The sequence below is a fragment of the Helianthus annuus genome, chromosome 12, assembly GCF_002127325.2.
Source record: "Helianthus annuus cultivar XRQ/B chromosome 12, HanXRQr2.0-SUNRISE, whole genome shotgun sequence".
Lineage (NCBI taxonomy): Eukaryota > Viridiplantae > Streptophyta > Magnoliopsida > Asterales > Asteraceae > Helianthus > Helianthus annuus.
The window spans coordinates 105,757,776-105,776,733 of NC_035444.2; positions in this window are offsets into that span (position 1 = coordinate 105,757,776).

Genomic DNA, 18,958 nt, shown 5'->3' on the forward strand with positions numbered 1-18,958 from the left:
TGTTTTAATGTAATAGGTTCGCTTTTATGTAAAGTTTGTATGTAGGTCCGCTCGTAGAGATTGATAGGTTCGCTTATTGTGCATTCAGGTAGGTTCGCTTATAAGGTCCGCTCATATGGTGTCCATATGAGCGAACCATAATCACTATATATACCTGATGTGCATGTTCATTTGAGCGGACGTATGTGTGTGCTTGTGGAACGAAACTCTGTCAAAATTTATTCAGAAAGCAATAAAAAGCATAGGAATTGAAAGGACAAGCTGTGTAACTTCATATATACTGATTCCGCCTTTATATGCGAAGATGAACTACCTTGACTGACTTTTCGGTTCAAAACAACGGTCCAACAATAAGCAAGATATGTCTTAACATGTTTAATATTGTCGCTAAATTAGTTTAGATGTAAAAAATTACGTTACATAGGCTTAAAATGAATTTTGGCGCGAAAAGGGCATTTTGGTAATTTTCCTAAGGCATAAGAACTACTTATCATACAACTACTTAAACGACGTGACCATAAGGTATAACCTCGGAAGGTTATTCCCTATGCAACTATGGTCACCTAAAGTGTTTGGTCGGATCCTAAAGATCGACCAAACGGGTCGGGTTCGAAAGTATAAGCGATTGATTAGATCGCTTACCTTTACGACCCTAAACAAGCACAAATCTAAAAGTGACGAGCTAAACATGCTAGAACATGTTTAGTTAAGTTAGAAAACAGGCTTGGTATTAAAACAAACGGTTTTAACACCCTAGAGTAGCTTGGTTACAAAATACGCGAGAAAACGCATTTTGGCCGAAACTACGACTCGTCACTGAGCCTAGATAACGTGGTAATCAGTAGGTATAGTCACTAGGGACTATAACCATCGTGATTACGCTCATGTTATGAAGTTCAAACGAACTTCGCATTGACCATAAACTGGTCAATGCAGAAAGTCAAACGCAGTTTGACTTTAACGCTAAAAACGAATGGAAAGAACGAAAGAATACTTACAAAAGGTGGGGATTTGATCCGATTTACCCTCAGGTATGAAGTATGAACTCCAACTTAGAGGGCCAAAATCAGATTCAAATTGTGGGTTTTGTAAATGAGCATGGAGGGTATTTATAGATGTGGTAGAACTGTTAGGATCGTTCGTTGAATAACGTGCTTCGATCTAGGCCGTACATATCAAGCCCATAGATTTACAAAACCAAGGGAGCCCCTAGAAATGCTCAAAACCATGTGCAAAGGTGGGATCAAGCTGGAAATAGCTATAACCAACTTTTTGCTGATCTGGGCAAGCTTTATGGACCGTATGTGGTCCCTTACGGTCCGTAAGGACCATGCTTGTTGGCAGAAAGTTTGGCTATTTGGCAGAACAGGCCCCTGCAACTCCAAACTTGATTTTTGATGCGTTTTGACATGTTTAAGCTCCGTTAACCTCATTTTAAGGCTCAAATATGAAGTTAAAGTATAGGGAACTTAAAATGTGCTCCAAAATATATCAGATGTCGGTTCGTTTGGCCGTACGATCGCGTTGTTCGGTAAATTACGACGGAAGTCGTAACGGACGCAAAAACGGTCCAAATTACACGACGAATGGATTTTTGACAAGCCAATCACTAAAACAAAATATTTTAATGATTACATAAATTTTTGGATGTCCGGATGTATTCAGAACGTAAGTTATGCGCGAAAATGCAAACTTATGCACTTTTTGACGCTTTTAGTCCCTGAATGAGCATTAAGTCTATTTTAGCACACCGAACCCCTCAAAGCCTATTTCTAAGCTATGTAAAGGATATTTAGGGTGTGTTTAACTTATGATCATGTTCCGGAATGTTCGTTACAGTTCAAATTGGCATACTTTCGTAGTTTGTCAAATTTAGTCCCTATAAGCGAATTAACTTGATTTTGCCATACCAAAGCCTTCAAAACTTATTTCTAAGTTATGTAAAGGTTATTTAAAGTATGTTAAGCATAAATTGATGTTCTGAAGTATTTGTCGCGTTAAACTGATTACGTTTACGCACCAGTTTTACGTATAACTCTCAAGAAAGCGATATAGAGTTTAAAGTTGAATAAAAGTCAAAACATGAAAACATCAAACATAAACAAACAAACATTGGGATCAAATAACTTTATTTCATTGATAACTGAACTGTTTACAATGATTACAAGCATAGATGTCACAGTCTCCCCTACTTGGGGAGAAACAAATAGAGGCATTACTTACATAGGGCGTGATGTGAAAACTATAAAAAGTTTATGCGTGTCATGTGTTAACCGCTTACTCTGGCCAAGTAAGTAGTGGCATATGATACCATGAACTTCTTATAGCGGACACATTTACATCCGATGTAGTAAGGACGGGGTGAATGGGACAAATTAAAAAGTACCCAAATGAACCAAATGAACAAAATAGTTGATAATAATGTAAACGCACAACCGGGTGATGGAAGCATATTACGTTAGGATAATGAGCCCGAGAGAAGGGACAAGGATTAATGTAAATGATGATATAAATGAATGATCAAAAGAAAATTCACAAAAATAAGTCATCTTGGACGAAAGGGCCATGGTGAACAAAATGGGCAAGTAAAACCAAAGTATAGATGATCCGCCGGGTCATAAAAACAAAGGTGTTGCCCACACGAAAAAGATAATCAAGGTTGTTAACTTTAGTCGTAGTAAAGAAAGGATAACGATGATAATCGTCACTCATAATTAATAAGGCCGCCATTGATGGTCACGTAAAGAATAAAAGACATGGTCGAATAAAAGCGACGGATTTCGCTAAGATGACCAAGTAAATCGAAATGAAGTCTTAGTGCATACCGGAAGGGGTGCAATGATAACGATTTCGGTAAAACACCCGGTTGATGGGTAAGGAATTAAACGCATGCATAGACTAAGAAACAGGAACGCGTATGGAAAGTCAAAAAGACTCGGGTTTTGAGTCATGACTAAAGGACGATAAGATACTGCAAATAGAAATTTTGATAAATTACGTTCAACTATTTCAAAGCTGAACGGGTCGAACAAAGACTGAAGTTTGACATTCATAAGTGATGAATTTTCGCATGAACAAGTCAAACAAATTTAATAAAGGATGACACTTGTTAAAGTAAGTAAGCGCGAATCGAATAAATAAAAGTGTGAAATATTAATAAACCTATGTAAAGGAGTTATAGGCGTTAAAAACATTAAAATAAAAGAACCCGGGTAATGGGATGTAAAGAAGTATAGGTAAGAACCGGGTAACGGTAAGTGTAGCGCAAACTGACGTGTAATTGACGTTAGAAGTCAAGAAGTCGGAAAGATAATTCGAAAGAAAACAATGTAGCCTTAGACTACGGTCAAGGTCAAATGAAATCCAAAAAGTAAAGGTGAATAATTCTAAACATAAAAAGGGGTGCCATAACGCCATATGCGTATATAAACGTATACACAGTTGAATAAAGACTCGAATAAAAGATGATTTACGGGATCATCATAACCTACGGGATATTAATTAGTGTAACGGTCTACGGGGCCAAAATGACCAACGGGTCATGAATTGAAGCAAAGGGATCATAAGGGCCTCGCCTTAAAGAGGTGAAAGCTTAAGGAAATAGCCTACGAGGTTAAGTGAAGGAACCTACGGGTCAATAGTGTAAGGTGAGGGAACTTGTTACAAATCCCCGCGTAAAACGAGAACAGAAAACAATAAATTATGGGTTGTCAATTTCCTTGAAATGAGTAATTGACATAAATAAAGAGAAAAACGTTAAACTAAAATTCAGTTTTAGTAAGAAATAACGTTTTAACAAATATGAATACTATAAGGCGAATTCGGAAATAACAAATATCAAAGAGTATGGGTCTTAACATCGCTAGGTGCGAGACGATACATTCGAAAACAAGAAGTATGATAAAGAAACGTTGATATAAATTAAACATGACGTGACACGATCACGGTCAAGAAATACAATGTGAAGTGGAATCACATTATAACCAAGTGAGCGGTAAAGAGTAACTGGACTAATAAGTCTAGTTAGTGGGACCGGTTAAGGTCATTTAAATAAATTTGGTTGCTTGTAAACGGTGAATTCGGTATAACTGAACCGAATAAATGAATTTGAAAACAAAAGAAATTGTTGCTAAAAGTGAAATATTTCACTAAAGACCTTTAAACGGGTCAAGGTAACGGATTCACAAAGAGTTCGATAATATATAAAAGCGATGGATATCGCTAAGTTAACTAAACTAGTAGAAATAACGAAATTACGTTATTTCAAGTTGCATTATGTCGTATGAGGTACGTAGATGTTTTGTAACCAAAAAGATATTACCATAATTTTCTGGTAATACTAACAATTGGTTAAAGTATGAGTAATGTTTAAAAGATTACTCAGGTCAAATGCATTGAGTTTAGAACTCAATGAACTATGTAAGAAAGGTTTCGAGGACGAAACCACTTTAAGGGGGGTAGACTTGTAACACCCCGAAAACGGGTTTGGTAATCAAACTCCGTTAATACTAAAAGACGGGTAAAGTACCGTTAGTAGTAAAAATAACCCGGTAAATATTTGGATTTAAATAAGAAATCCTAATAATTAAATACAAGCGAATCAAAGAATTAAGGAATTGAGTTTATAAGAGCCCGAGTTAACGGGACTTAAAATAAAACGGGTTATGACTTCCTGAACCTATTAAGTTAACTAGAGATAATTAACCTAGTTACTAATATGTGCCTAAGTGATAAATGGTAAGTTGTAGCTTCAATTGATCAAGATAAAACATGAGGGACTAATATTTTCCAAGTGGGGAAACTTGTTTTAATTAAGAACAAGTAATAACACACAACACACACACTAAATCAGGAGACCAAAAGAAAAGGGGATAAACCCTAGTTCAATAAATCACCAAATTGAAGGAGTATTTGGGTCTCAAATTCATGCATGAACGCGTAGAAACGATCACCAAGTCATGGGGATCACAAGGTATGTCGCAAAAACTAGATTGGTTGAAGTTGAAATTTGAGACAAGTAGGTTACTTGCTAATAAATCGATGGATTATGATCCAAGGATGAAGTTATGAATGATTTTTATGTCTAGGAGTAAACGCTAGTCATTTACTTGTTGAATTGAGGTTCATAGTTATGAATTTCATGATTATCCATTTATGTGTTAAATAGGTTTTGTAGAAATAAGATGAACCCTAGAATTATGATTATTAAAATGGTGATTAACTGATTTCCATGAGATGAATATGAGAATAGTATGCATGCTAGACATAATGGAAATGAAATTATGTTTATGTTTAGTAGAAATAACTAGTTATGAACTAGTTGTAAATGTGTAAAAATGTATGCACATTAGGTGTTTGTTAAAATGCCTAAATGAAAACTAAAGTGTTGAAATTAGAGTGAAAATGTGTATTTGAATAATATGGCAAGTTATATGAAATATGAAACAAGAAGAGTTCTAATCATTATGTTGATTTGAAACTAATGTTGTAAATCATGTGATCGAAAGTAGTTAACTTTAATAAGCTAAGTTAACTAATCATAAAGTCGAATAGTAGATTCGACTTATGAAATAAGTGAGATGGAATAGTCGTGAATAATTATGACTAATCTAACCATCTTACAATTTGCAATGATAGTTTGACGATTAACAAGCTAGGTGAAAGCTTGGGAACGAAGCGGGTCAAACGAAGCAAGAATGACGGAAAAGCATAATTTGGAAGTAAGGTAAGTATGGCTTACACTAGTCTTATATTTTAGAATATTCTCTTATCGTATTAGTTACGAATAAGATAAATACATAGTTGAGGTATGATGTTCCGGCGTGTAGACGTACGGAACAAGATAGTCGAGCATGACAAGAAACCATGTTGATGGTTTAAAAGGAGTTAAATCGGTAATTCGATCATTTTATGACAAATGGAAAATGAACTTTTAAATGGTTACCTTATAGGTAAACCAAAACAAACAATAAGGGTAAAATGGTAAATTGGTCACGCGTTGACCATAACTATTGGTTTTAAAAAGACACTTATGAAGTAAGCCTTAATAGGCCAAAAAGTGTTAAGAAATGAATTATAAGTAAAATGACCGCACGATGTAAATCGGAGCGAGTAATATAGTCGAGATGAAAATACATGTCATCTCGCTAATATAATCGGTCATTTAGACCAAACGGGTCAAAGGGTGAAGATACCACCTTTTGATAATAGCGACTAATGATTCTTGTCGAGTTATACGATTTCAGGAATAAATGTAGAAATGATATTTGCATCGCTATTATTTAGCGATTATTATAGCATGGCATTAAAACAGGTCAATACATTGACCCGAGCCAGGTATGTGTAATAGAGTAATTATTCATTTAGAACGTAAGGTTCAATGAGCATTAAATGAAGTCTTAGATAGACAATGGGTTACTTAAATTGGTAAACCGAATGTTTTAAAAGAGGGTCGTGGCGTTTCGAAAAGCATAATTGACGTGTAGTCATGGTACACGCAAATTTAATCCCACAAACAACTATAGATAGTGGTAAGAGGGTATCGAACTCAGGGAGTATGTGGAAAATATGTCGATTATTTAGCTTTGCAATTAAACTACAATTTACCTAATGTGCAGAAAATAAAGATCAATGATTTAGATTGTTGTTTTAGAAAACTAAATTAATAACTAAGAGCAAATTGAAATTGGTTGTTTAACAGATTAGGAAAACAATGACCATCTTAGGATTCGGCTTCTTTAAACAATTGTATGTAAGTTCAACTAGAAAGAGTTACATAGACATAACTCATGTATAGATAATTGAAGTGATAAAAGGGAACAAAGTACTCGGATTGTATAAACGCGAGGTTGTTTCCCGATGACCAATTAATCAATAACCAACCCTAACCCTTCCCGTGATATCTCGATTGCCAACGGCACCAAGAACGTACGATCGAGACTAGAAATTGCACTATCAATTAACACGCTACAAGCAATTATGCATACACCATGATAAACAAGCAAACACAAGTTATCATTCTAGAAATTCAGAATCAAACACACAAAAGTTCAAGAGAAACCTACACCTAAGATGATCACCGAAAGTTCTAGCCACACATAGCTCGGTGAATCATCATAACAAGCAATTCAATGTTCATACAAATCGAAAACACAAACCGAATGTTAGAAATTGTTTAGAACCAAGCCAAGACAGCCAAAATCGCCCCCAAAGTGTTTCACAAACGTCCAATGATGAGAATAGGTGAAAAGACACCCCAAAACCGTCTTAATTGTGGCAGTTACAAAAGTGATCGCAGGCTCCACCGTAATTTACGGCCGTAATTTACGGCTCCACCGTAAATTACGGTGGAAACAAACATGTTACGGCAGTTTGAATCTGTTTTACGGTGGGAACAAAAGGAATTTCAGGTCCACCGTAAATTACGGTGGGACCGTAAATTACGGTGGCAACCTGAATTGTGTGCTCTTTCATCCTTTGCTCCGCATTCTCAACCCGTTCGACTTGAAAGCTTCCAAAGCTGCACTTTTCCTCCATTTGAGCCGCTAAACCGTACCTGAGACATAGACAACAGTAGTTATCTAATTCAAGATAATTACAAACATAAATGAGGGATAAACTTGTCTTTTAGCATTGCAAAGGGTTGTCCAATGGACCACCCGTCACATCCCCACACTTAATCATTGCTTATCCCAAAGCAACTCTTCAAATCAGTTTCTAAACTAGTGATCAATGTAAACCAAGCAAAACAAGCAATCTTTTTACTAACCCCTTTTTTTTAACACCCAAAACAATGCACCCCTTTCTAAATCTCTCCTCTCGGCTACAATTGAATACTAGCAAAGATAAGCTAGACACACAATAGGCAAACGGGTGGTTGCACAATCATAGGCTTGTACCTAAATCGATTCTTCTCCTATAAGTGCCAAACATGAATGCAAATCAAAGGGACTTTCAAGGTTGTAACGTGGCTAGGTGTATGGGTAGGAAATGGGATATATATGAAGTAGCGAAAATTTGGCCCGGTCTTTTTATTACACAAATAAACAAAATAACCACTACCAAACTAACTACTACGTACAAGACAACTAAACATCCTTTCTTTTCATTTTTCATATTTTTTCTTTTTTTTTTCTTTTCTGATTTTTCTGCTTTTTTTTTTTAGAGAAAATAACCATGCAATAAAGCATCACATATCTACATCACATTACTACAACTACTACTAATACTAAAAGACCGGGTCAAATTGGGCAAATTTTTAGGTAAGTAGCTAGGGGTAACAAATGATAGGCTTTAAGGCACAAAATTGGGCAACTAAATGTCCAAACCCCCGCCCCTCTCACTGCCATGCTCATATATAAAACTTATGAGGTCCAACCCCCCAAATCCCACACTCGCTCACACCAACGACGAGGCTACCTACATGCCCTTATCCTTTCTACATTCATGTCTAACTAAGGACTCAACTCGCATTCAAGCACAAGTTCTAACGCACCCCCACCCGTAGCCACTCTCATCAAAGATAAGCATTATTTATATACAAGTCTGGCTACAATTCTCACCAAGAATGAAAAAAGGTATCAAGGGTTGCCGGTGCACCATTTGGGGTTAATTTAGGGTGTTCAAATTTTCACATCGTTTCGCTTGGCTCAAAATTTTTCAAAATCTTCAAAAATTCCCCCCATCCCCACACTTGGGATACATTGACCCCAATGTATGGCTTTAGGAGGCTTTGATCACTAAAATCATTCAACATCACAAAAAGCTTCTTCACTCAAACCACAAATTTCTTTTTGTATTTTTCATTTTATATTTTTTTTACTTTTTTTTAACAAACACGACACCACCAACAAGCACCATCCCAAACTCAACAAAACAAACATACACCACCCAACCGCCCAACCATAAACAAAGCAAAACTACAAATATACACAAATTATACAAAAGAGAGAACACCACCTGACTAATAGTAGCGCGGTCCTGGAGGTCCAAAAATGGAAGACATCATGTCATTCCATTCTCCAAATGCAAACGCGCCGCTGCTACTCCCTCCTTGTTGTTGGGCTCCCTCTTGCTGCCTTGGGTCAATCCATTGTGAGTGGTGAAGCGGTGGAGTCGGATATGAGACACTACCATCATAAGGCGGTAACGAGGCATAATCCACATGTTGTGGATCCTCAACAACCGGCCTTCCGGCATGCCAATCTGCATGCATCCTCCTCGCTTGATCGTCGTAGTACCTATTATTCGTTTCCACCTCTCGGGAATACGCAAATGTGCGGTTCCATGCCTCACTACGATCAAGATTTTGCTTCAAAGAACGTTCAATACTTGCACTCATCATGGTATTTTGGTCATATAACGTCCGCTCCGGACCCGTCCATGTATCGAAGACAGAAGCCGGAGGACGTTGGTTTGCTATTACTTCTTGCATGGTACCTTCATACGCCCACCCGGGCACATAAGATCGCTCAGTATAATCGTAGAAATCACCACCAAAACCTCCACCATGACCCCCTTGACCCATATTCAAATTCACACCGCCTTGCGGTTGCTCCTCAAAATCTTCATCCCCACTTGGGATCTCCGCTTCACTCTCGGGTTCATCCGCTTCACCCGGTAACAAATCTCTGGCACCCGCTTTAAGAGCTCTCCATCTTTGACCCTCGGATTTTAACTTGTGATACTGCTCTGATTGGGTATATGTCCAACCACTTCCCATTTTGTCTAACGTAAACGGTTGGTGCCTCTTCGTTACCCCTCGATCCTCCGAAGTAAGAGCTTTCTGCTGTTTCATCAACCCCGTGATGATCCTACAATATGGGACAATGTCCCTGCCATATTTGTTTCGGCTGATCCACAGGTGGTGCATGATGAGATAGCGTATCGGAAAATGTGGAGACCCATGCATTAGCGAATAGAGAACAGGTACCTCCGGGAATCTCACTAGTTCCTTATCTCCTCTGCTCGGTATCACATTCAACAAAAAAATTGCTAGCAACAGCTTTGCCTCGATTCTCAAATTTTTCCGGTACAAAATTCCATGATACGTACCCGGCAAAAATAATGTTGCTAACATATCGTTCCACCGTGGATGCTTCTCCGGTTTCACTAACAGATCATCGAGAGTGGGAATCCTGTAATCACGAGCCGGGAGACTGTCATACTTCCCGAGCTTCTTCAATGTGTCAAAGGACATCTCCACCGGTACCCCGTGTACCTCACCAATTAACTTCATCTGTGATGGCTTGTCATAATTGCTACATTTCAAAGTCGCCATCCATTCTTGTATCTCGGTCATAAACAGGTTGCTTTTGTCTTTATCGAAACATTTAAGCGCTGATTCCCATCCTAACGCTCGAAATTTATCAAACACCCCAAACTGTTGGAACTCCACTTCCCGAACTTCTCGTTCACAAATGAAGGTCGCTGCCTTGTTCTTGAGCTTATTCATTCTATCATGATATAATGTTGGCTGCCACTCCTCTGGCTGGTCATCCAGAGGACCCGAATCCCATATCGGCTTATCATGTGGATCCAACTCCATTTCTTCTTCACTCCCACTCTCACTTTCACTTATCCGACCCACATATTGCCTTTTTCGCGGTTGTTGTTCCACTTGTTTACCTTTCCCTTTCGATGATGACGAACTAGATCTCGCTTTTTCTTTTGTCTTAACCATTTTCCTACACACATTAGAACAAACAACACAAGGAAACAAAGCAAAATTAGGCTCCTCTCTCCAAAACAACACTTGCTTGTTACTATGGTTGTAGATGCTAGTGAACTATAAGTGTATAAGTTTTTCAAAAATTTGGGCATGGTGTCTCTACAATGTAGAAATCCCCAAAAGTTCACTACTTTACTAACCATCCTACATCTACAACCATACTCATGTTCAAGAACAAGTAACAAGTAACACTATAAACAAGCAAGTGGGGATGAACAAACATCAACAATAACCTCAATCTTCACAATGCATCATCAAAATACACAAATTAAACTTCCATACCTTCTTTTGAAGATGCTAAAGTGCTTGTAAAACAAAAACTCCAAAAACCCCCAAAAATTTTCAGCCTAGGGTTTGGAATTCGGACCCAAAAACAGCGTTTTCTTGTAAATCTTTTGGCAAAATCGGAAACTACGTGAAAAATTAGTCAAGATAGACTCCAATTTCACTTAGTTTGGACAAGAATTGATGAAGTTATGAAGGTTTGAAAGTTTGAAGGAGCTATATGGAGTTGTGGATTTGAAAGAGATGGTGATGGTGATAGATGAAGAAGAATTGTGTGGTTAGGGTATACTCACGTGATATGATTTGTGTTTTTATTATATTTTTTTTATGTATATCGGAACCCCAAACGACGGACCAGCATTTTCTGCGCACCGTAACTTACGGTCCCACCGTAAGTTACGGTGAGACCTGGACATCAAAAATCCACCGTAAACCAGTAGGTTTACACCGTAAAGCTCCAATTTCCTTCATTTCTACCGTAAATTACGGTAATACCGTAATCTACGGTACGAGCTGGGCATTTGGGTTTTTCCAAAAATTGAATTTTTGAGTGAATTTTTTATATTTTTTTTTTGATTTTTTCGATTTTTTATGTTTTTTAATTTTTTCAAAAACTTGTAAAAATCACCCTACCCCTTCAAAAGTCTCGTGTTATCCTAAACACAATGTTAGAGTAATTCGTGACCCGAACATCCCCACACTTGTTTCAAACACAGATTTCGAGGAAATACGGCAATTGTGCAAACTATACAAAACAACAAAACAAAACACTACTATGTACACTACCAAACCTGGGCCTCTCATGGTTGTTCCTCATCGACCGGGCGCAAGATGTAGCCCGCTTTGTCAAGCTCCAAGTTGTTGATGTCGTTCCCCTCCAAGTATGGCTTCAAGCGGTGACCGTTCACCGTTTGTTGTTTCAATGTTTGCTCGTCTTGGATGTCTACATCACCAAATCTCCCAACTCTCCGAATGACGTACGGACCCATCCATTTGCTTTTAAGCTTACCCGCGAACATCTTAAGTCTTGAGTTATACAACCAAACTTTTTGCCCCACTTCAAATGTTTTCTTTCTCAATTTCGCATCATGCACCTTCTTGAGTTTATCTTTATAGGACGATGCACATTCGTACGCCTCATCCCGAATCTCTTCTATTTCGCTCAATTGCAACTTTCTCAACTTCCCCGCCTCATCATAATCCGCGTTAACCGTCTTAATTGCCCAATGTGCTCTATGCGTTAACTCCATTGGCAAGTGACAACCCTTACCATACACCATCCGGTAAGGCATTGTGCCAATAGGAGTTTTATAGGCCGTTCGGTATGCCCACAATGCATCATCTAACTTACTCGACCAATCCTTTCTATCCGTTCTTACCGTCTTCATGAGAATCTCTTTAATTTGACGGTTGGACACTTCGACTTGTCCACTTGTTTGCGGATGGTAAGGTGTGGCAATTCGGTGATTCACGCTATACCTCTTCAATAGTTTCCCAAAGTTGAAGTTCTTGAAATGCGAACCACCATCACTTATAATGACCCGCGGGATTCCAAAGCGAGAAAAAATGTTGGATTGGACAAATTTACAAACAACCGAATGGTCGTTTGTTCGTGTTGCAATGGCTTCAATCCACTTCGAGACATAATCCACCGCTACCAAAATATATAGGAAACCATTCGAATTCGGGAAGGGACCCATAAAATCTATACCCCATACATCAAATATCTCAACAACCAAGATTGGTTGTAATGGCATCTCATTCCTCTTCGATATTGTTGGTGCAGTCATCTGTCGCCTTCATCTAATGTCGAGTCCGAGTTGCGATGCGGATCTGGTCAAGCATGATGTCATCATGTTTAATGATGACATCATGTGACATCATCATAATGTGGATATCATCAAAGCAACAATCGACAAAAGATCAAATTTGACAAAGTCATTTTAGAAAAGAAAATGTGAAGTAGACATTTGTTTGTGATTGGACCAATTGATGGTCCAATGAGGACTCACTATTACAAGAACCAATGATATATCACCTTTCAAATATCCAATGAGATGCAATCACAAGAGACAAAAGGATAGAAGGCAGTCATGATGAGGATCGCTTATTTGATATCATGTGGAATCGCTTTTTCGGTTTGCATCTTGGATCGCTTATACAGCAAGTTTGTGGATCGCTTATATTGTAATATACATGAATCGCTTTTGTGGCATTGTATTTCGAGTGGTCCTAGACTACTATAAATAGGTTCAATGTTCATTTCATTTGTAACATAGTTCAGATCTGATACCGAGGTATTGCCGGTTTTCCTTGTAAACGTAAACGTTGTAAAATCAATATACAAGAGGTTTAAAGTGTGATTCTAGCTGTGTACACGTCCGTTTCTTTGTTTCCGCATCTGAAACGGATTTGAGCTCTTCCGAACGACTCGTTTAGGTCGAAATCCGATCCTACAATTGGTATCAGAGCCAAGGAGGAGGAGATCTCGCATATACAGCTCGTTTTTTATCATTTTTCTGCTTCTACACCTTTCTTTTCCGAAAAAACATAACTTTTTACGGTCAGAATCGCCTCAAATTCACATAGTGTGTGCGGAATCATGTTTTAACAAAACCTGGAAGTTTTCAGAACTTAAATCGGCCTAAAATTGGTTCAAATTAAGTTTTCGCTTACATTCAGTTCGTTCGTTGCTGATGTCATGTCAGGACCGCTCCAAATTATCACTTGTGAATCGCTCATTTGGTAAAATTTTAGGACCGCTCTTTGTGACACATTAGGATCGCTCATGAAACAATCTCTGGTTCGCTTTTTGTGACGTCTCTGGACCGCTCATACGGCATCACCATAAAAGTCAAGGATCGCTCTTAGTACATTTTTGTGAACCGCTTATAAGTCAAACATCTGAATCGCTTTTATGACAATAGTGTGCACCGCTTAAAACAAAAAGAACAGACCTATAATATTCTGAACCGCACCGCCCCACTATCCTATAATATTTCATTGAGGATTAAAGTTGTCGGCCACCTCAAATTCTGGTCCAATGAAAGGTTACTGTTGCCGCCCATTATTTTTATAGGAAACATAATATAGCCGCCCAAAAGATATAGATGTCGAAATGTTTAGGTGCACCACCCATATATAGTGTAAAGGCCCAATAACATCCAACATATAGCTGCCCTATCTGAACTTAATGTCCACCCAACAAGAGAATCATTAAAAGCACCGTCCAACTATAAAAGGCCCAATCATTGAATTTACAATATGTTATGCGGCCCTATCATTTGATTCTGATGATTGTTTTGATATAAAGGTTTGGTAAACTTAGAAGTGTTGGATTATTATTAACATTTGAATTTTTTATCCGGGTCACATTCCAAGTTCAAAGCATTGTGTTTGTTCAAGCTCAAAGCTTATTAGTTCAAAAGAAGAGGGTCGTGTGGTTTTGTCAGGTCATTGAAAAGGTCAAAGCAGTCCGCACAGTGTGTCAATCTTCTGTCCGCTCAGTGTGTCAACTTTCAGTCCGCACAGAAAATTCATCAGTTCGAGTACCAGTTCGTTTCCATTATTTGATAAATCTTTAAACTGATTGTGTTTTTTGTTTGTATGTTTTCAGGTATTTCCTGAAATATCATCTGATTCTTGAAGCATGGATTCTGATTTTTACAACGCATTCGCTACTCCGAGTACCCCAATCACTGCTGTTCAAACCACAATGCTCGAAAACGAAACAGGGACGATGCAAAAGCCTCCCAAACTAATGAACATCGAAGAATTTAAAGGTTGGGAAGGTCGGTTTGAGAATTGGGTTCAACTATCTTGATGCTTGGGAATGTGTCGAGACAAAGTATGTTAGACCTTTGAATGATGATGAAGAACCCGTTCCGATAAAAGATCTTACTGCTGATGCTAGGAAGAAAAAAAAAGATGAGAAAATGATGCTTAGTCTTCTTCAACAGGCAGTGAAAGAAGATATAATGGTTCTTCTACAGCACAATGGAACTTCGTACTCGATTTGGAAAGCGTTGCGATCGAAGTTTAGGGGAAGTGAGGAGATGGTAAAGAGTAAAAAGTCGCTTCTAAAGAAAGAGTTCGATTTATTTCGAGGGTTGAAAAATGAGAGTACGAGAGAGATTATTGAACGTTATTGTAATCTGCTTGCAAATATGAAAAGGTTGAGTATTGAAAAGAGTAATGAAGAATTGATTGACAAACTTGCTGATGCGTTGCCATATGAGAGTTGGGGCACATATTTGATGATGCTCAGAAACAAGAAAGGTTTTAGCAATCTGACGCTCAGTAAGTTCATCGAAAAGATTGAAGCCCAAGAGATGGAACAGCGGAAAGTGATTAGAATGAAAGACTTCGATGGTGAACAAGACATCGGGTTATATTATAAAGCTGGGGTAAATGAAAAATCGTTGAATTCATCTCCAAAGATTGTGACTGGTATGAGTGCCAAGAGTTTATCTGAAAGCCCATCATCTGGATCAAGCAGCAAAACCAGCTTTACTCCATTTTCATCTTTTGATCCAAACATCTCAGCAACTAAAAATGGGAGAAAGTTACAGTGCAACATTGTATTGAATCTTGAGAATGATCAAGATTATTCTGAGGAAATTGCCAAAAATCAAATGTCTTTATTAGGAATGGTTTTGGAATCTTACACTTGTTTTGTTGCAGGTCGTATCGGCAATCCAATGTTAACCAAAGAAGACTACGACCAGATAGATGCTGAAGAGATGGAGCTGATGGACATAAAGTGGTGTCTGGCTAGTGTTTTACGGAGAGCTGAGAAGTTTAAACAAATCATGGGGAGAGATGATCTTCGTGATGCGAATGTTTCTACTTTAGGTTTTGATAAATCTAAAGTCACTTGTTTTCGGTGCAGGGAAAAAGGACACTTCAAGAGAGAGTGCACAAACCGAGAAGCAAGTGGAGCTCAAAATCCGTTCAACAACAACAACGATTATTATCGCAAAGCCATCTATCACCAAGTTGGTCAATCATCTCAACAACAAAAACATCAAGCTCAGACTGCACATGGAAGAGATGTGATTGAAGATACAGGAAAGAGAGCTTGTGTGAGCAGTTTTGATTGTGGAAAAAGAAGAGATGGTAGTGCTTTGATAATTGATCAAGATGATGAGAGATTACCAGAAGATTTTAGCTGGGCAAAGTTCACTTGGGATGATTATGTTCCTGATCAAACTACAGCTTACACTGCATTTACAGCAAAGATTGTAGATGATAGTGATGATGATACAGAGTATTGGGCGAGAAAATAAAGAGAAGATATGAAGTTGCTTGCTGAGAGTGATAGCGAAGACGAAAAAGTCAAGAATGAGAAGAAAAAGAAGAAGATCAAAACGCCGGTGAGCAGTGATGATGAAGAAGTGCCGGTGGTGAGAAGGCAAAAAATGACAGAGGTGCCTAAGTTTATGGTTGAAGAAAAAGTTGATGCAAAAAAGTTCCTGTGAAATGTGAAAACTGCGAGATTGTGAAAAAGCAGAACAGCACGTTGATTTACAACTTAAATAGTCTGAAGGAGTCTTATGATGTGCTGAACAAGACAATGAATCAGTACAATCAGACTAGTGAAGAACAAGCAGTTGCTATGAAGACACTTCAGGGAGCGTTTATGACAAAACAAAAAGTTGTAAATAACTATATTGAAAAATGTGTTGCGTTCGAACAAAAGCTTGAGCTGCAAAGAATAGAAACAGAGAGAGTTAATCGTTTATTAAAAAGTTACTCATGTACTTCCTATGTGATTGACAGGATCTATCCTACAGTTGAAAGCATGAATGTCTGGGAAGAAGATGAGATAGCTGAAGAAAAAGCAGCTGAAGTTAGGGTTGAAGAAAAGATTGCTGACAAGAAGAAGAGTGACAGGAAGAAAGACACTGAAATGAGTTCATATGGTAAGAAGAAAAGTGTCAGTTATAACAGATGTCCACCTCCACTGGAAAATGGATATTTGCCTAGACATCCTAACGATGAAAGAGTCAAAAAGGCCACAAATCTACAGTGGGAGTCAGAGTCGTCTGTCAATCTTCCACAAAGTATTGATGTTGTGTTTACATCATCTGACACTGATCAACAATCTCAATTGATGAAGATAGTCGTGGATCATGTGTTAGATAGTGACGACAGTGAAGAGTCAAAGTCGGAGTCCGCGTCAGAGTCAAAAACTGAGTCAAAAACTCCGGTGCAAACAGAAAAACAGGGAAAATTAGTTTATGATAGAAAGTTTTTGATGTCAAAATCTAATTTGGATGATGGATTGTTTAAAGTGGCTTACACTTTGAATGATTCTGACAAATTATATTCTGATGATGAATTTCCGATAAGAGGTGTTAAAACTGAATTGATAAAAAAGGTTTTTATACTCACAGAAATTAATATTTCTGAAATAAAAGACTTATGTCTTAATGAGAAACCAAAATTTTACACCTCAAGAGTACAACAAAGGTTAAACAAGAAAAAGAATTACAGTTCTGGTTCAGATTTCCAAAAGAGATCAAACCATAACGGTAATTTCAAAAAGAAAGGTTTAGGCTTTATTCCTACAGAAAAACAGAAAAATGAAACACATATTCGTGATTTTAAATCCAAAATGTCATGTGTTTCAGGTACATCAACTGATGAAGAAGAAAAGACAAGTTTCTGGAGGGAAACAAACAGTGAATTTCTGAAAAAGAAACAAGCTGAACAAAAGAAAGACTCAAGAACTTGTTTCAAGTGCAACAACGTTGGACATATCGCCAAAGATTGTTTTCAGGCGATACAATCAAAACAGGTAGTTTTTCGTAAAATAAAAAAAAGGGGTTTGCGTTCGAATCACCATTGGATAGAACTAAATTGTTTAAAGATTCTATTTTTGAAATAGGTGAAAGTTCGAACAAGTTTTACAAGAAGAGAGCCAAATCTAACAACCAGAAATGGATTGTGAAGAAGGGTGGTGAAAGCTCTAGCGATGATTCTGATAGGTCAAAATCAGAGGAGCTATCTTCAGGACATGAAACTGATTCCACAAAGTCAGTTGAGCCACAAGTTGTATCAAAATGTGAAGCTGATGAAAAAGTTGAGAACTCAGTTCCGAGTGCTAATGATGATGAGTTTCCATTACTTCGGGCTGAGAATTATAAAAAGAAAATTGGTAAAGTTGAAATTTCTAACCAATTTTATTATGATGAACAAGAATTTGATGCTGAGAAGGTCTTTAACCCCAGAGTAAAACATATCTTTGGCAAGATGATTGATCGAAAAGTCAAAGGGGTTAAGGAATTTTACGAGAAGAAAACAAAGAAAGAAAAGGTTGAACCATCCCTGGTTTGTGACTGGGATGGTACATACTATGAACAGTAAGTCTCAGGACTTGCCGGAGCTCCCAGGTTGGTAAGCGTGGAGCATGAATCGGCATCTTTCTCAAAATTCCTTTCGGTAATGTCATTCATACAAATGGTAAAGAGGTTTGTTTATGATTGTTGATGTTTTACTATTGGTACAGAGGTTTCTGAACTGCAAATGGTAAATCAAGGACATTAAGTTGTACTTGTATTTTCCTACATTGGTCGAAAGACAAGATGATGAACCACAACCCCGAACATTTGTTGGATATTTCTACAAATGGTAACCTACAATTGGTAAAATCAAACAAACTTATTTTCCGGAAAAACCATTTTGATTAACACAAACTTAAGTGTTTTGAAATCTAAATGGGAAAATAGTTTGTTGATAGGGGGAGTTCTGATTGTTTATGCCTAGTGAATGGCGAATTGAGGTGATTCGATATCAGTTGTCATGTTCTGTACAGTTTGTTTTCATATTTTCGTTAATGTGTTTGCATTTTAGGGGGAGTAAGAATTTTAGAAAATCCAAAAACATCAGAAAATTTGAAAAAGACAAAAACATGATAAATCTAAAAAATGAGTTTTTGTT